This window comes from Geotrypetes seraphini, chromosome 15, assembly GCF_902459505.1.
Source record: "Geotrypetes seraphini chromosome 15, aGeoSer1.1, whole genome shotgun sequence".
Taxonomy (NCBI): Eukaryota; Metazoa; Chordata; class Amphibia; order Gymnophiona; family Dermophiidae; genus Geotrypetes; species Geotrypetes seraphini.
This window is the reverse complement of record NC_047098.1, coordinates 25,932,204-25,938,349: the sequence shown is the minus strand read 5'-3', so window position 1 is coordinate 25,938,349 and position 6,146 is coordinate 25,932,204.

Below are 6,146 nucleotides of genomic sequence, written 5' to 3'. Positions count from 1 at the left end.
TGCGAGACTGTTCTTGTTCTTTGCATCAAGCACCCTCTTCCCAGACATAATTTTTAAATTAGTCCTGTATTTCCCTTCCCCCATGTTATCACAAGTCCTTGTTTTAGACTAGGGTTCTCACTCTAGTCAGGACACATCTAACCAGTCAAGTTTTCAGGATACCTACAATGATAATGCATAAGATAGATTTACATATAAGGAAAGTAGTGCATGTATATGTCTCATGCATATTCATTGTAGATAACTTCAAAAATAGACTGGGTTGAAAACCCTTTTTCTAGGGGGGTAAAGGGAGGATGGGACTAGATATACAACTTTTTCTCACAAAACATCTTATTCTTGATTTATTTGTAAGTCTGACTGTGATACTTCAGCCTGAAAACCATCCTTATTCCATTAAACTTGAAATAAAATCAGTTGCTTTACAAATAATTTATAAGTAGAAGGGAGAATAATTAGTAGAATGCAATGACCATTTCTAAATTGACCAATATACTGTTTAATGAACATTATCCTATCTAATAAAAAGATGAAACAAAGAAATGTGCATAAAACAAAAATGGATTGATTAACATGGTTCTGTTTTAGTTTTCAAACTGTTGCCTGAGAAATGTAGCCCAATGCAAGTGTGTATGTTTAGAATAAATTTATATGCCACAGATTTCAGAGCAAAACGAACAATCACATCCATTTCTCTAAGTTTCAGCTCTGACTCTCCCTCTAGGGCAGGGGTCTCGAAGTCCTTCCTTGAGGGCCGCAATCCAGTCGGGTTTTCAGGATTTCCCCAATGAATATGCATGAGATCTATGTGCACGCACTGTTTTCAATGCATACTCATTGGGGAAATCCTGAAAACCCGACTGGATTGCGGCCCTCAAGGAGGGACTTTGAGATCCCTGCTCTAGGATTATGTAATGAGCCACAAGTAACTCATAATAAAATGCAACCCAATAACACCATACAAAGTCAAACTAAACAAGTGCTGTCCTGCTGGGAGGTAAGGAAATCAGTCAGAGATAGCACGGGCTTACCTTGCTGTCTCTAGACTGCAACATCTGATCTTGGGGAAGGCCAGCAGTACAGGCCCCTAGTAGCAGGAGGGAGAGTGGCAGCTGAGTACTGAAGGTCACTGGCCACATATCTGCTGATTGCTGGAGAATCACTGTCCTGCTTTGGAGGCATCTGCTCTCTGTAATATATACATTTGCTAGAAGCGCCCTCCCCCCTCCATTTCTACCCCTCTAGTCCAAAGAGTGACGCACTAAGCGGGGAACAATTAAGAAGTCAAACTGTGCACTTTGCATTTAACCCCTTAATTAGCACTGCCTTAATTTACCAGAACCTAGTGCCAGCTCATTTATATGCATTCTTTTCCTTGAAAAATCTATTTCCTTGTCATTCTTCTTGCAGTAAATCAGAAGCCTTCTGCCTAAATTCAATCTTTAAAGGGAAAATATGCTCTGGGGGTGGATTTAATATGCCTGAATGGGGGCGTAAAGGGAAAGGTAGGATGCCAGCAGTAAAAATTCTCTCTGCCTATATGCTTTATACTTCCACAAAATATCCCAGCAGCTCATGCAGGGGTGTAAGACTGTTTTTCTCATTTTTTTTTGTTTATTAAAAGTCTAACATGTCCAACACCATTCACTGATCTTGTCAATTTATTTCAACAGAGGAAGTCATTCATGTTTGAATTTCTCCATCAGTCCAAATCAACAAGACCACCCAGAAAGCCTTTATAATCATGTGCAACCTGTGAAAAATAAGAAAATTCTTCAACAAAGAGCATTAAAGGCTCATAGTCCAAGCCCTAGTCCTAGGACTATTGGACTGCTGCAACATCCTCTACCTGCCCTGCCCCGCAAACAGAACATAAGAAATGCCTTCACCGGATCAGACCGAGGTCCATCAAATCCGGAGCTCCGCTCACTCGGCGGCCCATTTAGGTTCTCTATTATGAAAACCTGAAATTACCGTATCCCTCAATATGATTTGCAAGAAGGTATATATCCAACTTGTGCTTGAAACCCCGAAGAGTTGTCTCCGCCACAACATCTTCTGGTAGAGAATTCCAGGCGCCCACCACTCGTTGTGAGAAACAGAACTTCCTGGCATTCGTCCTGAACCTGCTGCCACCCAGTTTCAGGCTGTGACCACATCTGAAAATTTTAGTAATTCTGGTTCTTGGTCTATTTCATCCAATCCTTTTAGTATTTTAAAAGTCTCTATCAAATCGCCTCTCAGTCTTCTCCACTCGAGTGTGAACAGTCCCAGTTTCCTGAGGCGTTCCTCATAGCTCAAATTTTCCATTCCTTTGACTAGTTTCGTGGCTCGCCTTTGCACCTTCTCCAACATAGTTATATCCTTGAGGTAAGGAGACCAATGTTGGACACAGTATTCCAAGTGTGGTCTGACCATTGCTCTGTAAAGTGGCATTATGACTTCTTCCGATCTACTCGTGATCCCGTTCTTAATCATGCCCAACATCCTGTTTGCTCTCTTCGCCGCCGCCGCACATTGCGCCGATGGCTTCGGGTTTCTGTTAATCAGTACCCCCAAATCCCTTTCCTGTTCGCATTTTGCTAATGTTACTCCAAACATTCTATACTCTTGTTCTTTATTTTTTTTTCCTAGATGCATCACCTTGCATTTATTTATGTTAAAATTCATCTGCCACTTTGAAAAAACAATTACAGACAGTACAAAACACAGCCCTCAGACTGATCTATTCACTAAGCAAATATGACCACATCACCATCGCATACCTAGATTCACACTGGCTACCTATACAAGCGCGAATACTATTCAAATTCTACTGTCTATTATTCAAAGTAATGAATGGCACTGCCCTCACATATCTAAACAATCGCCTAAACTGGAACAAAACAACCAGACAAAGGAGAACTCGAACCCATTTAAAGGTACACAGCGCAAGAAGTTGTATGACAACCTACTAGCAACGCAAGCAGCTAAACTTGATCACCCCATCTCAAACATGCTGACAACAACGACCGACTTCAAATCATTTTGAAAAGAAATCAAAACCCTGTTATTCAAAAAATTTATCAAGAAATCATAACTCCATGTCTATCCCCACTCTTGTAAATTTCCCTTCAAAGTCTCAACCACTCTTGTAAATTTCCCTTCAAGTCTGGAAATGTCCAGTTATCTTCTTTTGTAATCCGCCTAGAACTGCAAGGTACTGGCGGAATAGAAGTCACTAATGTAATGTAATTTTATAGCTAAAAACCAAGAACATTTCTTCCCCATTGCCTCTATACCTCAATAGAGAATGCTTCTACCTCTTTCCATTTACTTGCTATTTCCATTCTGGTTGCAGATAAACAGATCCATATTTGAACTCCCTTCCTTTTACTACATCCTCAACCATACCCCCCCCCCAATCTAATCCCAACTTTTATTTGCCCCCCCCTCCAGTATTTGTATTTTAACATATGCCCATCACATATGGATAAACAAACCTACTTCCTCACATCCTCTCCAGCTTTTCTTAAATGGGATATAAGATTTTTAATTGGATTAACTCAATATATTTGTGATTATATTTACCTAGATAAAAGAATTGTCTGAACGTGTCCACCTTTAACACACATACAAAAAAGCCTGGGGTTCTCCACATTAGATGTTTTCCAGGGGAATGTTTAGAAGGGTGGAAGGTGGAGACAATTTACAAAGATTGGAATTTGAAAATGATGCCAAAATCTTCAAGTGCTTTGTCCCCATGACAGTTTTCATAAGGGAAAGTGTATACATATACTGTCCCCCTTGATAGTGTATACAAAGTAACTTTGGGCTTGCCTGGTGGGAAATTGTCTAAAAATTTTCTCCTCAAAAGTATTACATTTAGGGTACATGTTTATTTTTCCCATTTTACCAAAACTGGTTTTGGCTTCATATGATTTACTTCCTGTGTGTGAATTAGATACACATCTATTTTTTTTAAACATCACCAGACACATGACTATCTGTAAAGATGTACTACTATTATTTTTACTTAGGACCTGTGTATGTGAATACTGTAATAAGCTCTGAAGATACCGCACTTGTACATGGACACCGTTTGGACTGTCATAGCGGCATTGGTGACAGGGGAATTTTTCACCTCCCTCGATCTGATGGAGTTATATCTTCACATTTCCATTTTTCCGGCCCACAGGAGGTACTTGTGATTTCATGTGCTGGAGCAGCATTTTCAGTTCTCAGTGCTCCCCTTTGGCCTGGCTGCGATACCACGCACCTTTACCAATGTGATAGCGGTGCACCTCCACAACACTAGGATTTAGGTGCACCCACATTTGGACAATTGCCTCATCAGAGCTCCAACTGAGGAGGAAGGCGAGCTGGTGGTTTTGAGAGTGGTGGAACTCCTCTAGGACATGGGCTTGGATAGTCAGCTAGAACTGACTCAGCACCAGGTGAACCTGGGATTCTTGTTCGACATAACCTTGGGCCAAGTGTTTCTTCCAGAGCCATGCAAACTGAAGCTCCAGAAGCAGATTTTGGAGCTTATCTGTAGGTCCTGGGGTCGATGGCAGTGACTATAGAGGTGGTTCCTTGGGCCAGAGCACACAGATCTCTCCAAGGCTCTCTTCTCTCTCACTGGTCCCCTCAATCAGGCTTGCTACAACAGCCACTTCTCTGGCTACCTACAGCAAAGAACAGCCTGCCCTTTCCACATCTGTTCCTGGGAGATACTAACAACCGATGCCAACCTTTATGGTTAGAGGGGTCACTGCAATGGACACCCAACAGTAGTGGTCCATAAATCACCTGGAACTGAGAGCCATTCGTCTAGCACTTCAGGCACTTGAGGAGTCTGAAAGGCAAGGTAGTCAGAGTCTTCTTAAACAATGTGACATAAGTAGCATATGTCAACAGGCAATGAGGCACCAGAAGTGCCCCATTGTGTCTAGAAGCTCAACTCCTCTTCTGGTGGGCTGCAACTCACTTGCAGGCCTCTCTCAGCCACACACGTTGTAGGAGTGGAAAATGTGTAGTCTGACTTTCTCAGTCGGCAGACTTTTGACCTGGGGGAATGGTCACTGTCTCCTCAGGCGTTAGACGCCATAGTTTGGTGATGGGGGCCTCCACAGATGAATTTGATGGCTTCGACGGTGAACACCAAAATGCCTTGTTTTTACAACTAAAGATTCAAGCTCGAAAGTGAGGGATTGTATATGTTAATCCAACTGTGGCTGGAGAATGAGCTCTTGCACATGTTTCCCTCGTGACCCATGCTTGGTTGAATCATTCACGGGTTTGCGATTCATCCTGGCTTGGTAGTCCTAGTAGCACCCGATTGGACCTAGTCTGTCTTCTGAGGGATGAAGGCCCAGACTTCTGGTCCAAATAGATCTCACTCAGGGACCGGTTCTTATCAAGAATCTGGAACACTTTGGGTTTATGGCATGGCTCTTGAGCGGGCAGCTCTGACAAGCAAGGGTTATTCAGATGTGGTCATTATCATGTTACTCAGAGCTAAGAAGCTGTCCACGGTGGCAGCCTATGTTAAAGGCGTGGAAGTCCTTTCAGCGCTGGTGTGCAGTGAAGGATGTAGAGCTCTGGCGAGTTCCAAAATCAGTTGTCATAGACTTTGTACAAAATGGTCTTCAGAAGGGGCTGTCAGTAGGTTCTCTGAAAGTGCAAGTAACAGGCCTTTCTTGTTTCTAAGCTCGGGGGAGGGAATGATATCCACAATTATTAGTTAAATCCAACTGACCTCAGCAAGGGCTCTTTTGTGCATTTACTTCAGATCTTTCTGCAACGATTGAACAAAATTTGGGACCAATGATAGAAACTAACCCAACAGACACACTGAATCCCAGAGACAGATTTGAACCTCACTAACCTCGCTGGGAATAAAATAGAATGTATAACGAAACTTCAGTTGTGGGCCCTTACTGTACAAATTAAGTTGAATGAGTCTAAAGCAAAATTACTCTGGCTAGGCCCAAATTTAGATCAGCTACCTTTGTTTATTCTACTGCCTTCAGGATCTTCACTACCAATTGAATTTTCAAGTAAAGTTCTGGGTGTCATTATAGATTCAACACTTTCTTTCAATGACCATCTTAATTCTCTGGTGAAAAAATATTTTTTTAGTCTCCATATGTTGGGGAAAGTGA